We start from the raw sequence: 24,807 nt of genomic DNA, 5'->3' as shown, positions 1-24,807 counted from the left end.
ACGTCCAATCCTCTGAGTCTAGCTGAGCACTACAGTGTGATATTGTTTTTCTACAGTGTATACATACGCTAATTTTCTATTGAATAATATGTGCTATATGTTGTTACTGCCTCTAACAGCTTTCTGCTTATACTTTTATCTATCCTATATATATATATATATATATATATACAGGTTGAGTATCCCTTATCCAAAATGCTTGGGACCAGAAGTATTTTGGATATCGGATTTTTCCGTATTTTGGAATAATTGCATAACATAATGAGATACCATGGCGATAGGACCCAAGTCTAAGCACAGAATGCATTTATGTTACATATACACCTTATACACACAGCCTGAAGGTCATTCTAGCCAATATTTTTAATAACTTTGTGCATTAAACAAAGTGTGTGTACATTCACACAAATCATTTATGTTTCATATACGCCTTATACACACTGCTTAAAGGTCATTTAATACAATATTTTTAATACCTTAGTGCAGTGGTTCTCAAACTCGGTCCTCAGGACCCCACACAGTGCATGTTTTGCAGGTAACCCAGCATGTGCACAGGTGTATTAATTACTCACTGACACATTTTAAAAGGTCCACAGGTGGAGCAAATTAGTTAACTTGTGATTTTGTGAGGAGACCTGCAAAACATGCACCGTGTGGGGTCCTGAGGACCGAGTTTGAGAACCTGTGCCTTAGTGTATTAAACAAAGTTTGTGTACATTGAGCCATCAGAAAACAAAGGTTTCACTATCTCACTCTCACTCAAAAAATTCTGTATTTCGGAATATTCCGTATTTCGGAATATTTGGTTATGGGATACTCAACCTGTATATATATATATATATATATATATACACGCACACACATGTAAGGTACATCCCCTTCCTATATACACTATATTTAGTCCTCTGGGGCCCCCCTTGTCTAAAGTACCCCGGGCCCCCTGAAGCCTTAATCCGGCCCTGACTGTGTGGGATCCTGAGGACCGAGTTTGAGACCCTGTGGTCTATGATGAATCCTTAATAAATACTTTTTTTTTTTTTAAAGAAATTCATAAATATCATATACTGCGCCAGAAAGGACATTATCTGCATTGTAACATCTCCATACAAATCTGAAACTAGAGTAAATATATAAATTGTTCATCGCTGCTCATCGCAACCAGTATGTTTGTTTAATTCTGCAAACTGCACAGTTCTTTTGCCCCAGTTTTTATAAACATAGGGCCTAATTCACCATGGATCGCTAATTAGAAAATTCGCAAATCAAGTTATTATCGGATGACTGTGCATGCACAGCGTTCGCCTTGAGCACGTGTGGGGTAATAGTGACATAAAATGCGTACAGATCGTAAACGCAATGTAGCCGTTGTTTGACTGACAAGAATCTAGCGTTTCTGGGCAGAAACCTGCTGGTCTCTGGCTTCAGCGCAGACCACTTCCAGCCCGTCTCAGTTGCAGATTAGTGGCAGCCTCAGACCTACTCACATTTTCTCAGACGGCAAAAATTCTTCAATGTTCCGGGATTTGCGTATGCATCTGCGAGTATATAGCGATCTGCGGTGCATTCACAAATTTGGAGGGGGCGGTTTTTCGTTCTGTCAGGGCGCCGCCTTTCTACTCACAGGCAATTTCTCAGATTAACGATCCATGCTGAATTAGGCCATTTATGTAATTTTTGTATTAATGTATGTAATTTTTGTTTGATAAGGCTTGTTTTAATAAATATTCACTATTCTGCACATAAATATTATTTCTCTGTATATTTACATTTATTAATGTGTTAGCAATTATTGGATAGTGTAATATTGCTTATTATGTTAAGGTAAAATTATATATTATCCACGATTAGCAAGATTAGCAAAAAAAAAAAACCCAGACCTCTCAGTGCCTAATGTATCACAGGCAATGGGACGTGCATTCCTGATATTACCAGCAATAACAGATGAAGGAATGTCCTGCAGACAGGGGAGCCTTATTCATTACAAAAATGTCTAGAACTTTTTTTCCCAAGGTCTATGAACTTGGAGCGTCATCTGGGATCTGTATTTAGCTTTGGCAGTTATCATATGATACTTTCCTTTTGAGAGAACATTAGGCTTTTAATGTTCTAATCGATAAACACCCCAGGCTAACCCATTTTGTTAAATAACGTTACTTTAGCCAGCATTACATCAATGCTTTAAAACAATTTAGGGGTTGGGCATATAATTCTGGCCTCTGCTGACCTCTCACTGCTGTAATTGATGAAGTGTCCACATCACTTTATATGGGTACATGCATTCCTGGCTCATTTTGGATATTCACTGTTGGTTAAAAAACCACTGGGGGCAATGGCACAACATTAGCATACAGCAACATTATGAGTGCCCTGATATACATGCCATAAAAGTATGATCTCAGCAGACAGCAATTTGGGATATTGGGCGAATAAAACCATTTACACAGAATCAGTTTAAAGTACCAACATTTACATATATTATATTGTTACAAGCTGAAGCACATTTCAATAAAGCCAAATTCAGAACTGCTAAAAGTTGAGAGAGAAAAATGCACTGACTGTATGTATGTATAACATCCATATAAGACCAGTTGTACAGCTGATGCAGTTGTTGTATATAGCCTAAAATAAGGGTGCCCAGATATTTGTGACATTGGTTCTACGTATTGTACAGCCTAGGCCCCCAAACAAAGAAATTCACATCCCCACCAACACAAAGAAGTCTTCATTGCCATACATATAGTGCCCAGAGCTAAATAATTATTGCCAGCCATACTGTATATTGCAGGGTCATACCTCCCACTTCAAAGTAGATAGTGTAGAGGAATACTACTCCCATTACCCATTACAGAGTACACATCGCAGGCAAAGTCCCAACTGCCAGGCACGTTTTGCACATACTGTATAACCCCTCATTTGCCCGTATGTTGCACAGACTACCCATACTTAAAGCCACCTGATGCACAGAGACCCCCAAATGACAATCACTTGTCGCACAGCGATCACTCCAACTGCAAGTCACTTGTTGCACCGGGACCCCTGCAGTTGGCCTTGCTGTATCCCAGTCACTGAACATGCTCTTTCAATTTTCTGGAGTTATTCAATACTAAGGGGGAGATGTACAGTATCAAGCTTTGGAGAGAGATAAAATGGAGCAGTTGCCCAACACAACCAATCAGTACTGTATAAGCTGATTGGTTGCTTTGGGCAACCTGTCCACTTATCTCTCTTCAAGATTTGATGCAGCTCCCCTTAAGTGAGCGCTTGTTGAGCCTCAGTGACTGCAGAATAAAGAAAAGGCACAGTAAGAAAGTGCCGCCATCTGGTTATTGGGTGGTTGCCTGTCCTGATAACCAAGGCTTAGTGCCTTTACCGTGGAGCAGATGCCAAGTGCATCCAGGGGCAGTATATCCTCACTGAGCCATGGTCACAGTCTGCCAATCTCTGCCCTGTGATTGTTCACTGAAACACCATCAAGCACCTGAACACAAGTACCCTAAATCACTACCCCTATGCCAGTACTTTTACCTGCATGATTCTAGCCATACAGTATGTAGCACCCAGCCAAAAACACCCAAATCCATGTATGTTAAAGCGGTCATTTTATTATGGGAAAAGCCAGTTAAAATGGTATACGTTTCTCTGCAGTTTACTAAAGGCTGGATATCGGACATACAGTACCTCCTGCATTCAGCTAAGTAACACGCTTCTCCAGTCCCCATTATTCTCAAAGGGATGTGTGGCCTGGTCCAGTTTATCAATCTTTGAAAAGCTTAGCCGCATTAGCTAACACAATCTTTACATACTGTAGTGCAGCCACTCTATCCCTTGGGGCAGAGCATCATCAGAGAAGGATCTTCTGTGCTCTACACAGCAGCCTCCATGCTCCTACCTTTTTCACATTTTCCAGGGTACCTTCCAGGGAGAAGTGCCAGGTGGCCAGTCCGGCCGTGATGCCAGCGCAGTCTTATGGATGCACATGCAGACTGTCATAGGCGTAGTAAAGTGTTAGATATCACTTTACTGCCAACCTTTTTACCGGGACAGGCTCCTCTGGTTCGGCAACATAAATATATATTTTTTGCAATATATGTATATTAAGTTTTTAAACAAACAGCAAAAATCAAACAAAACTCCATCATAAAGGTGTGTACACACGGTGCGATTTTTCTGACGATTTTGACTATGTAGTCAAAATTGTAAGAAAATATAGTGCATATCGCACCGTGGCCCTCATTCCGAGTTGTTCGCTCGCTAGCTGCTTTTAGCAGCATTGCACACGCTAGGCCGCCGCCCTCTGGGAGTGTATCTTAGCTTAGCAGAATAGCGAACGAAAGATTAGCAGAATTGCGATAAAGTAATTCTTAGCAGTTTCTGAGTAGCTCGAGACTTACTCCTACACTGCGATCAGCTCAGCCCGTTCGTTCCTGGTTTGATGTCACAAACACGCCCTGCGTTCGGCCAGCAACTCCCCCGTTTCTCCAGACACTCCCGCGTTTTATCCTGGCACGCCTGCGTTTTTCCGCACACTCCCAGAAAATGGTCAGTTTCCGCCCAGAAACACCCACTTCCTGTCAATCACACTCCGATCACTTCAACGATGAAAATTCTTCGTTTGGACGTGAGTAAATCTACTAAGTTTTGTGCTAAAATACTTTGCGCATGCGCGCTGCGTACCATGCGCAAGCCATTTTTTCCTTAATCGCTCCGTTGTGAAAATCGGCAACGAGCGAACAACTCGGAATGACCTCCAGTGTGTTTAGTCCTTGCGATGCCGGTCCCGCAGGATCAGCATCACAAAGAAAAATAGACTGTGCAGGTAGCCCAACATTGATAATATTGACTGGCGTGGACTCTGGGCCCATCGAATAGTCAATGTCGGGCTTACGGTGCATCACGCTCTGTGTACACACCTTAAGTGGAATACCAACCAGGATAAATAGAAATATTTAAGTACATAATCAAACCGGCAACATATTTTGATAAATTCCCCTCTAAGTGAATTATTGCTTTTCACTCAGAGGGCACAACTGCCACCAATGATTAATATACCCCTTATTATTTGGTCTTGTACACATAAGTATGATACATAGTCTAATGATGTTTTCTTTCAATCATATTTAATTACTTTGTAATAGAAACTTTACTTAATTTAATTTCATGACTTTCTGATCATGTCTTTGTGTAAGATCAGTCACTTTGCGAAATGAAGTACTTTTATCTTCCAAATATCAAAGAAACTGCACATTCTAATTAAGATTTCAAAGTAAGAAAAGTAACTATGGTATGCAGAACAGAAAGTAATAGATTTCATTCTTTTATTGAAGGGTCTTAAAGTATAAGGCCATCCCGAATATAGGCAATACTGTATGGTCATTCTGGGTTTGTTTTTTGAAAAGTGCCCTATTTCTTCCAATGCACTCGGAGCCAAAAGGCCTAATTGAGAGGAAAAAGGAATCTTCAGGTTCCCCTTCACCAAAGTTCAGGGGCAGCCCTTGTCATCCCTGACCCCCTTGCCCCTTAGGGGTCTTCAGTTCTCCCCAGAAGCAGAGAGCTTCAGATGACTTGGGGACAGGTCAACCAATAAGGATCTACACCTAAAACCCCAGTAATAATGTGAAACACAAATTAATAATAATAATAATGTACAAACCGATTTTCTGGGTTTTTACTGCATTTTGATATGTACTAACCTTGGGACTCCGGGTCTCCGATGCAGAGGCTAATGCCAGCTTCTGCTGGTGTTACCTTATAGAAGCCTATGGGCTTCTTTTCGCAATCTTCCTGAAAGCGATCCGATATGAATTCCTCCCAGCATACCCGATAGCAGCTTATGGGCTTCTTCCTGAGAGGTATCCAATCGGATCCCTCCCATTACCCCCACGGCCGCTGCGACCCTCTTCTGAAACCCGGAAGTTTCAGCTTAGCAAAGGGCAGCCCTTTTCTTAAGAGCTTTTCTTTGCGATACTAATTGCATACTGTATGTTAGTACATATTTGATTAGTATCAATGGGAATTGTAGAAGAACATAGGGGCCGATTCAGACCTGATCGATAGTCTGCGTTTTCTCACAGCCTGCGATCAGATGTGAATTGCGTATGCACCACAATGTGCAGGCGAGACAGACCGCAGCAATGGGGATCGCCGGTCAACGACTGGATGGTGCGAAAATTCCTAATGCACCGGCAATCGCAAAGAGATTGACAGGAAGAGAGCGTTTGTGGGTGGCAACTGACCGTTTTCAAGGAGTGTCCGGGAAAACGCAGGCGTGTCCAAGCGTTGGAAGAGAGGGTGTCTGACGTCAAATTCGGTCCCGGACAGGCTGAAGTGATCGCAGCGGCTGAGTAAGTCCTGGGCTGCGCAGAGACTGCACAAAATCAGTTGGTTACAAACATACAGTAATTGCAGTAAATTATAACGTCAACAAGTTGGATCCAATTTTTGAGAATTGAAAGTAGCAAGAAGGGTGTCTTGTGGCGACGGTGTGGCAATCCGTCAAAGAGAGCTAGAAACAGAGAACAGAAGAAAGAGTAATAGTCGGAGAGAGGAAGAAGAAAAGCAAGGAGATGAAGGAAAAGCAACAAGTCAAGATGAAGGGGCAGGAGAGGGAAATAGAAGCAGAGGGGTGACCTCCAGACTCAAGAAGTTGAGCAGCATCTTAATTAGTTTGTGGGGTATAAATGGGGAGGGAACCTGTCGGGAGGTTAGCCAGGGAGACCAAACTTTATCAAATAGTTTAGAGGAATTATGAATAACAGCAGATTATCACCTGCATAGGGGAGGGAGTCAGGCTTTTCCAGTCCATTGCTATCTGGCACATAATAGTGGACACTATATGCCAAAACAGTTTATTTTGGTGTCGATTGAGGGTAGGGAGAGTCAAGGGAAGTAAAAATACTGGGGGTCAGGAGAAATAGAGTTCTCGAATAGGTGCGAGAGAAGGGAAGTAAGCTCTAGCCAAATGTTATACATTTTTGGGCATGACCACTAGATGTTCAAAAAGGACCCCATATCTGCACACCCCCTCCAGCAACTACCCGAGGCATCAGGAAACATGGTCTGTAAATGAGAAGGAACATAGTACCAACGGTAGCGCAATTTATAAATATTTTCTTTGATTTTGACACAAATTGAACTTGAAGTGGCATTATCCCAAATGTCAACCCAATCCTCATTGTCTATAGTCTCGCACTTCCGGTGATACGGTGATATCGGGCGTCATTACATCCTGCCCATGGTGTCACCTGAAAAATGTGTTTAGTGCAAATTGCCATACAAGTGCAAAGGTGCAGGCCAGTTTCTACATCTGAGTATGGCCTTCTATTTGAGTGATTGTGCGTTTGTGTACACAACCCCTTTCATCGACACATCCGCGGCACTCCCAAAGCATGCTCATAAGACGGACCATCTCCGTGCCTGTGCTAAACCACTTCCTTGTCACCGCAACGAACTCCCACTACATTCTCAGTACTCTGTGCGTGCATCTAAAATCGCGCCTGCAACTCTGCACGAACACAATAAGGGCACATACACGATGCAGTAGCAAAAATGTCCCTCCGCTGTGTCTGACATCAGCAGTGCAAACACCTCTAAATAAGGCCCTAGATGTCATAGAAGTATAGAATTTATTATGCAGAATCAGTGTAAATGGATGAGCAACTATATATTTGTAGGATAAGTTTTAGTGTGACTTTTTTTCTGTGGGTTGAACTGAGTCAATTATTAAACAAACGTAAAAAGGGAACAGAGGAAGTGATACTTTCCATTTTATAAATACACCTAGCATTGTTGCTTATCTACGTCACCCATTCATTGGAAAGTTCCAGTCTGGGTCGCAAATTGGCAGAAAAACAGATTATGCAGGTTGGATATTTTTCCATGAGTTTCTACATGAAATTGTGTGCCCAGAAAAACAGCAATATTATTAGACATTACTTTTAATATCTGCATACAGTGTATATGGGTTTCTGGGATGATTTGTGATAATTACAGAAAAAAATGAATAATTGTTCTGCAAAAGCTTTAATAGAGAAATAACTTAGCGTCCAATCAGGGTATGCACAGAAGGGCGTTCTTGCAATGCATCTTTATTGATTCGCCCTTAGAACCAAGTTACTCTGATAGCCATATAAGCTAAAGCATGAAATCACTCATTAGTTTCACTGTCCGATGTCTTCAGTGACATTACCACAGGGCCATCTGTCCCTATCTGTGCTGACTTGGCAGTTCAGCATTGCTGTCCCTGGAAGGCTGCCCTGTCTACTCGAAAGAGACAGATTTTGCATTGTAATGGCAGGTGGTACAGCTTTTGCACCACAATGTGTTCTTATATCGCTTCAAGGATCATAATTCATATTAGCAACCCGGAAATGATCAATCTGTTTAACTATTAAGTACTGCACGCTTAGTATTTTACACAGAAAAAAATACACACACCGCACATAAATACACTGTTCTGTGTTCTCTAATCATGACAACAGATATGACATGAGAAAGAGACGTGACCCATTCTCTAATTGCTCTATTTATACTCAATACTAAGTGTCCTGGGGTGCTGAAAATAAATTAATGCACTTGTAAGACATTAATGAACCTGGTTGTAAATCACATAAATGCATCTAACATAATCTCAGTATAGTTTAACTTGCACAAGTATTATAAAGGTGGACATCACGCTTTCTTATGACTGTGTGCATAGGGGAAGTTCCAAGGACATTTGTGACAAAGTTGGTGATGAGTTTGGTGGCATCATGGCACTGCTACAAAATACCACAATTCGCAACATGGTGCAGCGGGGGTAGAAGGCACATGACAGTTCGGGAAAACTTCAAATTACAGGAGTCTCCCAGACATACAGGGAGAATAGGCATGTATGACAGAGGGTGAAGAATTCCTTTAATGGAATAGCCCTAGAGGTTAGGTCCTAGCCACTAATGCTCTAAGTAACGCCAAACTTTGTAGTCCGGGGCTGCTTTAGGAGATAGCACTGATTTGAAGGGGCTGTAGTAAAACTTTCCTTGCACCTCCACACATACTGTACATCTAGACCTCCTCGCGTGTCCCTTACATGCCCATAACATCTCCCAAAATACTAAAATGACACAATAATAAAATAATAATAAATAATATTATTAATAATAGTAATAATAATAAACCATCATCAAATTGGTACAATTCTTACCTCACTGCTATGTCCAGCATCCAAATAGTCTATCAGACAACCTCACATGACATAGTACAACCACACATGACCCTTACAAGTCCACCAGTCCCCCCAAATGGCAATTAGATGCTATCACATCTACCCACATGACCATTGCATTCCATCAAACCACTCCACATGGGGGCGCACCCCGGTAGACTGGCTTTTATGCCCTCATGTCCCGTGTAGTCGTTGATTCATTGCCACAGAGCATCAGCCAGCGCATTGGACGGGATCAGTATGATATCCCGGCTGTTGGAATCCCGGCCGCCAGGAGGCCGATGCCAGGATCCCGACAGCCGGGAAAACGGAGGCGAGCACACCGTGTTCCTTCGCTGTGCTTGCCACGCTTCGGGTCTGGGGCCGACCTTTGCCACAGGGTTATATTCCGCCATGGGTGGTGGCATGGACCACCACCCAAGTGGGGATTCCAGCTGGCGGTCGGGATTCCGACTGCCGGTATTTCATCGGGTTTCGGGATTCCGGCGTCAGTATTCTGACAGCCGGCATCCCGACAACTGGAAAATGTAATGCCTCCCCATTGGACATACTGACCAGCTGTCAGGCAGATCGGAATAATGTAGTATCATAATCATGACAGCGGAAAAAAGGAACATTATTTATCAAACAAAATTTGAGGGATATCCACAAGTATTAAGCATCTTGTGTATATCCCGTGATATTGGAGAAATCCGCTGCGACCCCACATTTTTTTCATAAAACCAGTCCCCCTAGGTTCTTATGTGGGTTTCTACAATGCCAAATTTCCCAGGCTCCTGAATGCAAAGCATTCCAGAACTTGGCCCTGACAGCGACTACCATCTTCAGATAGAGGTAGCCATTATACAGTATCCTATGGTCTATACACCATAAAACATTTTCTAGGAGAGGGATCAGTAGGATCCTTCCCTGATACAGGAACTGATTCAGATTTGTACGGTATTGCACAGCCACAGAGAAGCAGGGACTTGGCTGTGAAATACTGTACAGCTAAAACGCAAATACAGCAGGAGATATCAATAGGAAATAGACACCTCCTGCAGGTAGCTGCATGATCCGAGTGCTGCGTCCGAAGATGCAGCATCAGATCACTGGTCGCAATAGTCGCAGCCCTCAGATAGGCTGCATAAGCAAAGGCACCCCCCTAGTGACGCATCTGGAATGTGATTGAATTGATAATGTATGTGGCTTGCAGCATGTTGTTGGAAGTGTATTTAGTAATAATATGTAATTGTTTGTATTGTGCAGAAGTAGTACAGTATGTGGTGGTTTTATTGTGTTTAGAAGTTGTATACTGTAATGACTATATTATTAATATAGCTGATAGTAAATAAGATTTTACTCACCGGTAAATCTATTTCTCGTAGTCCGTAGTGGATGCTGGGACTCCGTAAGGACCATGGGGAATAGCGGCTCCGCAGGAGACTGGGCACAACTATAAAGAAAGCTTTAGGTCTAACTGGTGTGCACTGGCTCCTCCCACTATGACCCTCCTCCAGACTTCAGTTAGGATACTGTGCCCGGAAGAGCTGACACAATAAGGAAAGGATTTTGAATCCCGGGTAAGACTCATACCAGCCACACCAATCACACCGTATAACTCGTGATACAATACCCAGTTAACAGTATGACAACAACTGAGCCTCTCAACAGATGGCTCAACAATAACCCTTTAGTTAAACAATAACTATATACAAGTATTGCAGACAATCCGCACTTGGGATGGGCGCCCAGCATCCACTACGGACTACGAGAAATAGATTTACCGGTGAGTAAAATCTTATTTTCACTGACGTCCTAAGTGGATGCTGGGACTCCGTAAGGACCATGGGGATTATACCAAAGCTCCCAAACGGGCGGGAGAGTGCGGATGACTGCAGCACCGAATGAGCAAACTCTAGGTCCTCCTCAGCCAGGGTATCAAACTTGTAGACTCTTGCAAAAATGTTTGAACCCGACCAAGTAACAGCTCGGCAAATTTGTAAAGCCGAGACCCCTCGGGCAGCCGCCCAAGAAGAGCCCCTTTCCTCGTGGAATGGGCTTTTACAGATTTAGGGTGCGGCAGTCCAGCCGCAGAATGTGCAAGTTGAATCGTGCTACAGATCCAGCGAGCAATAGTCTGCTTAGAAGCAGGAGCACCCAGCTTGTTGGGTGCATACAGGATAAATAGCGAGTCAGTTTTCCTGACTCCAGCCGTCCTGGAAACATATACTTTCCAGGGCCCTGACTACGTCCAGTAACTTGGAATCCTCCAAGTCCCAAGTAGCCGCAGGCACCACAATAGGTTGGTTCACATGAAAAACTGATACCACCTTAGGAAGGAATTGGGAACAAGTCCTCAATTCCGCCTTATCCATATAAAAAAATCAGATAAGGGCTTTTGCATGACAAAGCCGCCAATTCTGATACACGCCTGGCCGACGCCAAGGCCAACAGCATGACCACTTTCCACGTGAGGTATTGTAGCTCCACGGATTTAAGGGGCTCAACCCAATGCGACTTCAGGAAATCCAACACCACGTTGAGATCCCACGGTGCCACTGGAGGCACAAACGGGGGCTGACTATGCAGCACTCCCTTAACAAAAGTCTGAACTTCAGGCAGTGAAGCCAGTTCTATTTTGGAAGAAAATCGATAGAGCCGAAATCTGGACCTTAATGGAACCCAATTTTAGGCCCATAGTCACCCCTGACTGTAGGAAGTGCAGAGATCGACCTAGCTGAAATTCCTCCTTTGGGGCCTTCCTGGCCTCACAGCACGCAACATATTTCCGCCATATGCGGTGATAATGGTTTGCGTTCACTTCTTTCCTAGCTTTAATTAGCGTAGGGATAACTTCCTCCGGAATGCCCTTTTCCTTCAGGATCCGGCGTTCAACCGCCATGCCATCAAACGCAGCCGCGGTACGACTTGGAACAGACAGGCCCCCTGCTGCAGCAGGTCCTGACTGAGCGGCAGAGGCCATGGGTCCTCTGAGATCATTTCTTGGAGTTCTGGGTACCAAGCTCTTCTTGGCCAATCCGGAACAATGAGTATAGTTCTTACTCCTCTCCTTCTTATTATTCTCATTACCCTGGGTAAGAGAGGCAGAGAAGGGAACCCACACACCGACTGGTACACCCACGGTGTTACCAGAGCGTCCACAGCTATCGCCTGAGGGTCCCTTGACCTGGCGCAATATCTTTGTAGCTTTTTGTTGAGCCGGGACGCCATCATGTCCACCTGTGGCCTTTCCCAACGGTGTACAATCATTTGGAAGACTTCTGGATGAAGTCCCCACTCTCCCGGGTGGAGGTCGTGTCTGCTGAGAAAGTCTGCTTCCCAGTTGTCCACTCCGGGAATGAACACTGCTGACAGTGCTAACACGTGATTTTCCGCCCATCGGAGAATCCTTGTGGCTTCTGCCATCGCCATCCTGCTTCTTGTGCCGCCCTGTCGGTTTACATGAGCGACCGCCGTGATGTTGTCTGACTGGATCAGCACCGGCCGGTGTTGAAGCAGGGGTCTTGCCTGACTTAGGGCATTGTAAATGGCCCTTAGGTCCAGAATATTTATGTGTAGGGAAGTCTCCTGACTTTTCCATAGTCCTTGGAAGTTTCTTCCCTGTGTGACTGCCCCCCAGCCTCGAAGGCTGGCATCCGTGGTCACCAGGACCCAGTCCTGTATGCTGCAGCCACCACAACAGCGACACCCTGGCCCTTGGAGACCGGGTTATCCGCCGATGCATCTGAAGATGCGACCCGGACCACTTGTCCAACAGATCCCACTGGAAGATCCTTGCATGGGACCTGGCGAATGGAATTTCTTCGTAAGAAGCTACTATCTTTCCCAGGGCTCGCGTGCATTAATGCACCGACACCTGTATTTGTATTAGGAGGTCTCTGTCTAGAGACGACAACTCCTTGGACTTCTCCTCCGGGAGAAACCCTTTTTATCCTGTTCTGTGTCCAGAACCATACCCAGGAACAGTAGACGCGTCGTAGGAACCAGCTGCGACTTTGGAATATTCAGAATCCAGCCGTGCTGTTGTAGCACTTCCCGAGATAGTGCTACTCCGACGAACAACTGCTCCCTGGACCTCGCCTTTATAAGGAGATCGTCCAAGTACGGGATAATTATTTCGGCCATTACCTTGGTAAATACCCTCGGTGCCGGGGACAGACCAACGGCAACGTCTGGAATTGGTAATGACAATCCTGTACCACAATTTTGAGGTACTCCTGGTGAAGAGGGTAAATAGGGACATGCAGGTAAGCATCCTTGATGTCCAGTGATACCATGAAATTCTCCAGGCTTGCAATAATCGCCCTGAGCGATTCCATTTTGAACTTGAACCTTCGTATATAAGTGTTCAAGGATTTCAATTTTAGAATGGGTCTCACCGAACCGTCTGGTTTCGGTACCACAACATTTTGGAATAGTAACCCCGGCCTTGTTGAAGGAGGGGTACCTTGAGTTCACCTGCTGGAAGTACAGCTTGTGAATTGCCGCCAGTACTACCTCCCTTTCTCCGAGGGCAGCAGGCAAGGCTGATGTGAGGTAACGGCGAGGGGGAGTCGCCTCGAACTCCAGCCTGTATCCCTGTGATACTACTTGCAGAACCTAGGGATCCACCTGTGGGCAAGCCCACTGGTCCCTGAAGTTCCCGAGACGCGCCCCCACCGCACCTGTCTCCACCTGTGGAGCCCCAGCGTCATGCGGTGGACTCAGAGGAATCGGGGGAAGATTTTTGATCCTGGGAACCGGCTGTCTGGTGCAGCTTTTTCCTTCTTCCCTTGTCTCTGTGCAGAAAGGAAGCGCCTTTGACCCGCTTGCTTTTCTGAATCCGAAAGGACTGTACCTGAAAATACGGTGCTTTCTTAGGCTGTGAGGAAACCTGAGGTAAAAAAAAATTTCTTCCCAGCTGTTGCTGTGGATACGAGGTCCCAGAGACCATCCCCAAACAATTCCTCACCCTTATAAGGCAGAATCTCCATGTGCCTTTTAAAGGCCGCATCACCTGTCCACTGCCGGGTCTCTAATACCCTCCTGGCAGAATGGACATTGCATTAATTCTGGATGCCAGCTGGCAAATATCCCTCTGTGCATCCTTCATATATAAAACGACGTCTTTAATATACTCTATGTTAGCAAAATATTATCCCTGTCTAGGGTATTAATATTATCTGACAGGGTATCAGACCACGCTGCAGCAGCACTATTTATGCTGAGGCAAATGCAGGTCTCAGTATAGTACCTGAGTGTGTATATACAGACTTCAGGATAGCCTCCTGCTTTTTATCAGCAGGCTCCTTCAAAGTGGTCGTATCCCAAGACGGCAGTGCCACCTTTTTGACAAACGTGTGAGCGCCTTATCCACCCTAGGGGATATCTCCCAACGTGACCTATCCTCTGGCGGGAAAGGGTACGCTAGCAGTAACTTTTTAGAAATTACCATTTTCTTATCGGGGGAACCCACGCTCTTTACACACTTCATTCACTCATCTGATGGGGGAACAAAACACTGGCTGCTTTTTCTCCCCAAACATAAAACCCCTTTTATGTGGTACTTGGGTTCATGTCAGAAATGTGTAACACATTTTTTATTGCCGAGATCATGCAACGGATGTTCCTAGTGGATTGTGTATATGTCTCAACCTCGTCGACACAGATGTCGGCACGGAGTCTGACTCCAGTGTCTACCATCTGAGGTAACGGGCGTTTTTTGAGCCCCTGATGGCCTCTGAGACGCCAGGGCAGGCGCGGGCTGAGAAGCCGGCTGTCCCACAGCTGTTACGTCATCCAGCCTTTTATGTAAGGAGTTGACATTGTCGGCTAATACCTTCCACCTATCCATCCACTCTGGTGTCGGCCCCACAGGGGGCGACATCCCATTTATCGGCCTCTGCTCCGCCTCCACGTAACCTTCCTCATCCAACATGTCGACACAGCCGTACCGACACACTGCAAACACACAGGAATGCTCTGACTGAGGACAGGACCCCACAAAGTCCTTTGGGGAGACAGAGAGAGAGAGTATGCCAGCACACACCAGAGTGCTATATAATGCAGGGATTAACACTATAACTGAGTGATTTTTCCCCCAATAGCTGCTTGTATACACATATTGCGCCTAAATTTAGTGCCCCCCCTCTCTTTTTAACCATTTGAGCCTGAAAACTACAGGGGAGAGCCTGGGGAGCTATCTTCCAGCTGCACTGTGAAGAAAAAATGGCGCCAGTGTGCTGAGGGAGATAGCCCCGCCCCTTTTTCGGCTGACTTTTCTCCCGCTTTTTACATGGATTCTGGCAGGGGTAATTTATCACATATATAGCCCTGGGACTATATATTGTGATGATTTGCCAGCCAAGGTGTATTATATTGCCCTCAGGGCGCCCCCCCCCCAGCGCCCTGCACCCATCAGTGACCGGAGTGTGAGGTGTGCATGAGGAGCAATGGCGCACAGCTGCAGTGCTGTGCGCTACCTTGTTGAAGACAGAAGTCTTCTGCCGCCGATTTTCCGGAACACTTCTTGCTTCTGGCTCTGTAAGGGGGCCGGCGGCGCGGCTCCGGGACCGAACACCAAGGTCGGGTCCTGCGGTCGATCCCTCTGGAGCTAATGGTGTCCAGTAGCCTAAGAAGCCCAAGCTACCACCAGTTAGGTAGGTTCGCTTCTTCTCCCCTTAGTCCCTCGCTGCAGTGAGTCTGTTGCCAGCAGATCTCACTGTAAAATAAAAAACCTAAAATATACTTTCTTTCTAGGAGCTCAGGAGAGCCCCTAGTGTGCATCCAGCTCAGCCGGGCACAAGATTCTAACTGAAGTCTGGAGGAGGGTCATAGTGGGAGGAGCCAGTGCACACCAGTTAGACCTAAAGCTTTCTTTATAGTTGTGCCCAGTCTCCTGCGGAGCCGCTATTCCCCATGGTCCTTACGGAGTCCCAGCATCCACTTAGGACATCAGAGAAATATGTGGTGGTGCTGTGGGTGTGTGCAATGCATGCTTGCTAACATCTCAGCCCAGATAAGTGGTGCTGGAGGGGGCGGTGCATAGCTATATGGGTGGTGCTCAGCTAAGTAAGCGGTGCTAGGGGCATAATTCTGCAATTGCGTTATTTTCCCGCCTCCCCAATTCAGCACTTACAAGCATCATCAAGCCACCCAGACCACCCACTTAATTCAAGATGTGGGTGGCATCAGCATTGAGTGGACCTCCAGGAGTCTTGCCTACTTGCCTGGGTATCTGGAAAAGATACCCAAGATTTGGTAGTCTCCAGGACGTTTCGGAAGAGTAGGCAATAACGTTGCCATCTTTGTTCTGGCAAAATAAAGGACGGGGTTGGAGGAGTGGTTATAGGCCAGAGGTGTGGCCAAATCAAGGGGGCGTGACCATGCTGCATGCAAGTATTAACTTAAGGATCTGGAGTGCAGTATACCCAGTGTATTATCCTATGGCTATTGATTCAGACTTGGTAAATTAGGTGTGTGGCAATTAGGCTGGCAAAGAGCATGGGAGGTGACATGCGTATAGTCCTGAATATGGGTGAAAATACGCATTATTCCATGTACCAATCTTTTCAGCAATGCACACCCCATTTACTTCCAGTGCTGAACCAGTCCCAGAGCCAGAGTATACTACCCCAGACATCATCAGTAATTACACTATACATACACATACTCCTAGGACGGGTGGTATTCATGTGACCGACGGTCACATGACCTCCACCGTCATCCCGCCCCCTCACTATCCCGATGGTCGGCATGCCAACAGGGACTATTTCCACTCGTGGGTGTCCACGACACCCATAGAGTGGGAATAGAACCCGTGGCGACCGCAGGTCGCCACCGAGCCCTCAAGGGGCTTGCTGCACTCGCCCCTCCCCGCCGGGATCCCGGCGTCGGTATGCTGCCGGGATTGCAGCGTCGGTATGCTGACCGCGGTCTCCTGACCGCCGGTCAGACATACTACACCCCCTAGCACACCTTGATTAAAAAAATTATCAAATTCTGTAGTATACATTTCATAACAGCCCTTAAAAATAATAAGGCAGTACATTGCATCTCTTTAGAGTAATTAGTAGTGTTGTCTATTAATCGTTCTCATTTATAATTACAAATAAACAGTAACTCATTCTGTACAGCTTAGTTATTGATCTTAAAAAATGAATACATTAAAGAGGAGCATGCTGCGGGTCCTACTGACAGGGAGGGTATAAAACAGAATTGTTTAGCATATATATTTATAAATGAGAGCAAGAGGGATATGGCAGAATTTCATGACTGCCTCACAGTGCAGATTCCCTGAATAGGATGCGGCTGCTGCTGGAATGAAGGGGATGTTCAGATAAGCATGTGCTCTTTTTCTGCAAAGCAAAAACCGCTTCAATTAATTTGCAAATCCCATTGAGGCCTAGAAGCTGAAAGAAATTAAAATGGATGGGTATGAGATGTGTTTAGAGGGACTGGCAAGCAATACTAATCCTATAAGCAGTTGCAATTCCTTCCTTGCCTCCAGAAATGTTTTTTTTTTTTTTTACAAAATACTGTAGGCATATTTTAGTGTAGCTTGAATCCCAAAATTGTCATTTGTACTTATTTATTAACTACAGTATCAATGTTTGAGTGTCTAAAAACAAAATAAAATGTACCATTAATAGAATTGCAAGGCCTTTACCTCTGCCTTGCAGCTGCAGGCATTTTGAAGGCAATCTAATGTGGACTGTCGTTTAGAGATTGCATTGTTTCTATGGCAACCAGTTTAGGTTTACCTTACTGACTTACAATACAATGGTTGCTGGATGGATCTCTTGTTTTCCTAACGTGAGTTAGATGAATCTGTTGTACCAATATGTTACATTACTTGTATAATATTCTAAGGTCACAGTTCAACAAACGAGTTTCTGTCAGAGATATTTTTTTTCCCTTTGAAATGAATAAGCCTTAATCCTCATTAGGAGATTCATACACCCTAGCAGTACATGCAGTGCTTACAAACAGTCTGGAATACGGTGGCAGCAATCCCACATATATACAACTATAGAATCTATTATACCTACAGCTCAGTGGCGGAACAAGCGAGTGGTGGGCCCAGGTGCGACAAAATGGTTCCCCCCCCCCCCTTTCATCCCATACAAGTCCACCCCCTCACCCCTGGAGAGGATCTGGTGAGAGGGACCTGCTCAGGGCCAGAGAAATGGATACCTAGCAACAGTGCCGTAACAAGACATTTTAGCACTGTGTGCAAGAAACGGCATCGGAGCCCCACCCCTGCATGCTAAACAGGGGCAGTGCGTGCCGTAGGCGCGCGTAAAAATACATAGGGGTGTGGCTTTGTGGGGAAGGGGTGTGGCCACAAAATAATACCAATTCATAAAACGGTGCACAGTAGTCTCCATTATTCAAATTACGCCGCACAGTAGCACCACTACACCAGGTAGAAACCCTTTTACACCTTACGGCGGACAGATTCCCGTTTTTAGACATTACGGCAGGCAGCGTCCCCTTTTTACACATTACGGCAGACAGCGTCCCCTTTTTACACATAACGGCAGACAGCGTGCCCTTTTTACACATTACGGCAGACAGCGTACCCTTTTTACACATTACGGCAGACAGCGTGCCCTTTTTACACATTACGGCAGGCAGATTCCCCCTTTTTACACATTACGGCAGACAGTCCCCCTTTTTGCACAGAAAGAAAGAACGAAAGAAAGAAAGAACGAAAGAACGAAAGAACGAAAGAAAGAAAGAAAGAAAGAAAGAAAGAAAGAAAGAAAGAAAGAAAGAAAGAAAGAAAGAAAGAAAGAAAGAAAGAAAGAAGAGAAAGAAAGAAAGAAAGAATTATACTTACTCTTTCCGCTGGCTCAGGCTCCTCGGTGCAGCTTCTGGCAGAGATCACGATTCCCGGGCAGGAGAGGAGGAGGAAGGTGGAGGAGGGAGCCGCAGCAGCGCTGTGTTATTGGTGGAGGCGCTGCTGCTGCTGTCCCAGTCCTTCACCATAGGCTGTTCTCCGCCACTGTGAATGCTGGGACGCTTCACAGTGGCGGAAGACAGCCTATAGCGAAGCAGAGGGAGAGCAGCAGCAGCGCCTCAACCAATGAAACAGCGCTGCTGCGGCTCCCTCCTCCACCTCCCTCCTCCTCCTTCCCCTCGTGTCCGCTGCGCTCCTCTCCTCCCCTCCCCTCTCCGGGCGGCTGTGTGCTGCGGGCAGCGGTTGCCCACAGCACACAGCGGCATGTAATGAGTCAGTTTGGACACAGGCGAGCCCCAGTGCCACTGGTTGCACTGGCGGTAGTTCCACCTCTGCTACAGCTAGTGTTTTCCAGAGAAGGGTTTTCAGACATTTGGAGCACAATAATTACAAATATTCTAAGGTAAATAAATATATATATATATATATATATATATATATATATATATAATGCATACATTTTACCAGCGGCCAGGATCCCGGCTGTCAGAATCCTGACTGCGGGATCCCGGTCACCAGTATGCCAGCGGCGGGGCGAGCACTAGAAAGCCACTTGTGGGCTCGCTGCGCTCGCTGCACTGTGGGCACAGTGGCTTGCTGCTCTCGCCACAGGTTAGAGGGAGAAAAGCCTGTGACGCCCGTATTCCGGCGGAGGCATTTCACTGCCTGTCGGGATTCCGGTGGCAGCATTGTACCCGTAAGGCTATCAACAGGCGGTCTAGTGATTGCCTCCCATATATATATATATATATATATATATATATATATATTACCATTGTTTTCCACATAGTGCCCCTAGCAATCTCTTGGTCATTAAAATAAGCTCAGGGTGTCTGTAGACGGAGATGCCTGACGGCCATGTCTGGGTGTACTATCTTTAATCACGGCGCCCTAGAGTATCAGCATTTTTTTCTCAGCACCCTAGGAAAGAAGTTTCTGATACTACTTTTGCACCAAAAACCCAGGTCTGACCCAGGTTTCAGGACACAGTTCCAACCCGGGTCAGACCCAGGTCTGACCCTGTTTACACTACACTTGGATCCGGGTTATTCCCAGGTCAGACCCATTTATACTGAACCTGGGTCGGCCCTGCATGTCACTCAAAGATACTCCCTTGAGGTAGACCTCTGCATCAGGGAGGCAGTGCCTCCCCTGTCATTAATGATTAAAATAAAACAAATAAGATACATAAGACACATATTATGTGTCATATGTATCTTTTTTTATATTATTCTAATCATTTTGGAACATTTAATTAGTTTAGGAGGCACTGAAAGCTAGTGCCTCCCATAGACAGTGGAAATGGGGACAAAGTGGGGGGCGGGCCCAAGCGCTGGGCTGTAAAAGCCCATTAGAAAAAGAGGGGAATGCGGCACTTATACAAGTGCCTCGCTGGCAGGGAAAGCACACCAGGGAGGCACATGTGATTGGACAGCGGATCTAGTGCTGGATCCGCTAGCCCAATCACACATACGCTGCGGGAATAAGCAGCAGCGGAACCCGGCAGTTATTGTTGCAGCAGCGGCAGCCCCAGGAGGGCCAGACCAGGAGTGCATGCGGCGGCAGTGGCCAGCACTCTCTCCTCTCGTTCCTCCTCCGTTACCCAGCCAGCAGCAGCGGCGCCTACACTCTGGGGCACATCTCAGGTGAGAGGGGGGGGCAGATGTGTGTGTATATACTGTATGTATATATATATCTCCATGTGCCTCCCCAGACAAAGACTTCACAGCACATCACTGCTCTGTATACACAGCCAGTCAGAGCTTTTGAGCATAACCTGGGTAGAACTGTATACACTGCACCATTACGTGGCTCCAACCCTAGTAGCTACCAGGGCCAGATTCCCAGGTCACTCGACCTGGGTTATTTTTCAAGGACCCTTTTACACCAAGCTGTGACCTGGGTAGACCCAGCAATAATCCAGGTTATTGCGGCAGTGTAAAAGGTGTATAAGTGAGAAATTCAGCAAACATTATTTGATTTAATGAAATTGTGCCTACCTGTCATCCTTACAGTAGGTTCAATTGGTGGACAGGGTTGTGCTTCTGCTTGTCCATATATGTTTTAATTGGCAGCCCAGATGAGCTACAGGGGGATAATCCTTTTTGGATTGCTCACCTGCGGCTACAGGAAAACAGTCTTCCTGCTGCCCGAGTTCAGTGGTTAAGGGAAGCTGCGACTTACAGATGGAGCGTGGCTACATCGCAGGTGGGGGCGAGCGACGTGCCTAGGCGTGCCTGCGCCTCGGCCTACCGCCGAGCGTACACAGACGCTCCCATTCTGGTCTGCTGACTGCACTGCAGTTCTTCTCTCTACTTTCTTTCTATTATTTGACTATAAAGTTTTTTCTTTAACTGTATAAAAATGTTTTTCCAAAATTGTCTTCCAAATTCTGTATTTTGTAAATGATAATAGCTACAGTACATGTATAACCTCGTCAGCTTACCTGCGATGTGTACACACCTGCACATGCATCACGGGTGCGATTCAGTGCACCGGGCTGCAACTATCCGCACCTGCAATCATACATTGTAAAGTGAATGGATTGTGGGTGCCAATATATGCACGCAGCCATGAGCATGCGTGCACACCGTGAAAAAACAATCGCGGTTGTAAATAGTCGCAGCTTGGATGAGCGCGGCTACATCTGTATGTAACCCTGATTCAGTATCATTTCATTAATAAACCTACATGTTTCTTAATAATGTTATACTGAATGGGGCTACTTGAAATAGTTACTATTTACAGAATTTGATAATGAAAAAAATGTGAAAATTTTGGTGGCTCTTTTAGAAAAATTATTAGCCAGTTAAGTGGATAAGATATGTGTGTCCAGGAAATTGTTGAAAGTTTGGAGGCTAGGGAGAAAGTTTTGTGGTAAAGTAGGAGGGAGGAATCTCCATAGAGTGGTTGCATCCCAAATAATAGAATGTAGCAAGCAGGGCCAGTTCTAGCCCTTGTGGCGCCCCTGGCGAAAATAGGGGCGTGGCTTCATTAAGGGGCGTGGTCCGGTATGCCCCCTGTAGAGTTGTACCCCCGTTTGTGCCCCCTGTAGACTTGTGCTCCCGTTTGTGCCCCTGTAGAGTTGTGCCCCCGTTTGTGCCCCCTGTAGAGTTGTGCCCCCGTTTGTGCCCCCTGTAGAGTTGTGCCCCCGTTTGTGCCCACTGTAGAGTTGTGCCCCCGTTTGTGCCGCTTACAAAAAACAAAAAAATTAATTAATTCTCACCATCCCCCTCCTGATTCCCGACCGCTGCTTACCTCCGTCTCCATCTCAGGCCGCCGGCGCCGCTCCTCTGATCTATGGGAGAGACATCATGACGCCTCTCCCATAGCATAGCATAGACACTAGAGGTCAATTATGACCCCTAGTGTCTATGTGCCGCTCCCACAATGCCGTGCGGTGCATCGCTCACTGCACAGCTGTGACAGCACAGCACCGGGGGGCACCAACAGTTGCGGATCTTGCCCGTGTGCCCGTACCAAGATCCGCTACTGGTAGCAAGCTATGAGTGAGGGTGATACGTCCAGATCTTGAGCAGAGTGATATGGCGTGTACACATGGGGAGATTTTTTTTTACAATTTTGACTATATAGTCAAAATCGTAAGAAAAGTTAGTGCAGATCGCAAGGTGAAAGTCACCTTGCGATCCCGATTTGATGCCAATGCACGGTCCCGCGCGGTCGGCATCGCAAGCATAGATAGACTGTGCAGGCAAGTCAATTTTGATTATCTCGTAGAAAAGTGACACTTAGCCAAAATCGCACATAGTCAGTATCGCAAGCACACTCATTATGTGCTTGCGATGCTGACCTAGCCCCTGTCGCATTGTGAGAATCGGGCATAGCCCGAATCTCACCTTGTGTATGGGCCTTTAAGGTCGAATTGAAAGATATTTTGAAGCGAGTATAAAGATATACTGTATGTACAGTATGATGGTGTAGATTTGCCAAAGACTTTGTGTATTAGTATTATGTAAAGGATAGAGAATTGTAGGGACTGGCAGATCAGAGCTGCAGTAGAAGAACATTTGAGGAGTACAACTAGACCTGCAGCTCAAAATAGACTGTAGGGGGTTAAAGTCTGCATAGGGGATGGCTGGTGAGAAAGGAACTGCAATAATCAATGCTGGAGATTATGAGTGCATTAATTAACGTTTTTGCAGTGTCTTATGGGAGACACATGCATATTCTGAATTTATTTTTTCTGTCTATGTAACGCGGTTTGGAGACAGATTACATGTGGGGAACAAAAGACAATCCTAATGCAAGTTTGGCTACCCAAGTAGTGTACTTGATGGGCAGGGTTTATTGTCATGCTGTCAGCAGCCACTCTGTTAGTTATAGATGTGTCCTCATACATCATTGCTGCAGTCACTGCCAACAGCTCCTCTCAGCATGCCTAGTCCAGTGAGTCTCTGTCAGGGCCAGGAGTCTTTTTTGCTGCAATGTGACTAGGAGACTGTGCTGATTAATTTGAGATGTGACGCTTGTATGTCTTTGTGTGACTGGGGGGTAAATGTATAAAGCAGTGAAAAGAATGGAGAAGTGAGCCAGTGGAGAAGTTGCCCATGGCAACCAATCAGCTTCTCTGTAAAATTTTAAAGTATACAAATTATAAATGTTACTTCAATGCTGATTGGTTGCCATGGGCAACTTCTCCACTGGCTCACTTCTCCATTCTTATCACTGCTTCATACATTTACCCCTGAGTCTCTGAATCTGTATATTAAATACTAGGATGCAGCGGCCGTGGCTTTTTTCAATGCCAAGTTACGTTGTGCTTCATATACAGACTCAGATATACAAGTGTGGCATATCAAATTAATCAGCACAGTCTCCTGGTGCGTCCTAGTCGCATCACATTTTGGCATAGAAGCCCGATAGTAGCATGGATACACATAAGCTGGTAGCTCACTCACACCAGACATCTCACGCTGAGTGGCGAATTAAGGGTAGAAGTATGAGGACATATCTGTAACTTGGCTGGTAGTTGTACAGGTATTATTTTAGTTTCTGAAAGATTGAGTTTGAATGGAAAGAGGACATTCAAGAGTAAATGTGGTTAAATTCAGAAACACTCTCATGAAAAGATGATAGATACATCCTCATACAGTAGAGGTGATACTAAAGAGCAGTGTTGGCTCCTCCCTTTTTATATGAGGGGGGTTGTCCTGCTGCAGTCCGAGCAGCAGTCTGGTTCCTGTTCCCTTCAGTGCCTGCCAGATATATCGTGCATACATAATGCAACTGGCACGGCCAGGGACCAATCTGCGTCTACTCTCAAAAAAGCCAAACTAACATAAGCATAAAGTCTAAAAGTCTGATAGTGGTTATAATAAAAACATTTGGGTTATTTAAATTGGGTAAAATGGCTCTTATATGCATTTAAAAAAAAAAAAAAAGTAAAAAATTAAATAAGTGCTCAAATTAAAATAGGTATACATAAAAATGGGTATAAGTAAGTATATATTTGGGTAATTGTTAAGCCCCTTTAAAAACAAAACTTAAAAAAACATGTTTCACTCATGAACCACACCAATATACCTGTTCCATACCTTGTACCCCAATTTCCATCATTTTTAATTTTTTTGACCCCCAAAATGACATGTCATTATTGCCCAATTAAAAATCATTAAAAGCTTCTGAGTGCCTAATTAGTCAT

The 24,807-nt window shown here is 45.4% G+C and overlaps 1 protein-coding gene across 1 annotated transcript in view; it reads left to right on the top strand.

Moving 5' to 3' along the window:
• DCX (doublecortin) overlaps positions 1-24,807 on the top strand; it is a 199,445-nt gene that overhangs the window by 13,438 nt on the left and 161,200 nt on the right. The gene's annotated exons all lie outside the window — the stretch shown is intronic.

The sequence above is a fragment of the Pseudophryne corroboree genome, chromosome 8 (genome assembly GCF_028390025.1).
Source record: "Pseudophryne corroboree isolate aPseCor3 chromosome 8, aPseCor3.hap2, whole genome shotgun sequence".
Lineage (NCBI taxonomy): Eukaryota > Metazoa > Chordata > Amphibia > Anura > Myobatrachidae > Pseudophryne > Pseudophryne corroboree.
Note: the sequence above shows the minus strand (reverse complement) of the source record. Positions and strands in the feature narration are given on the sequence as shown.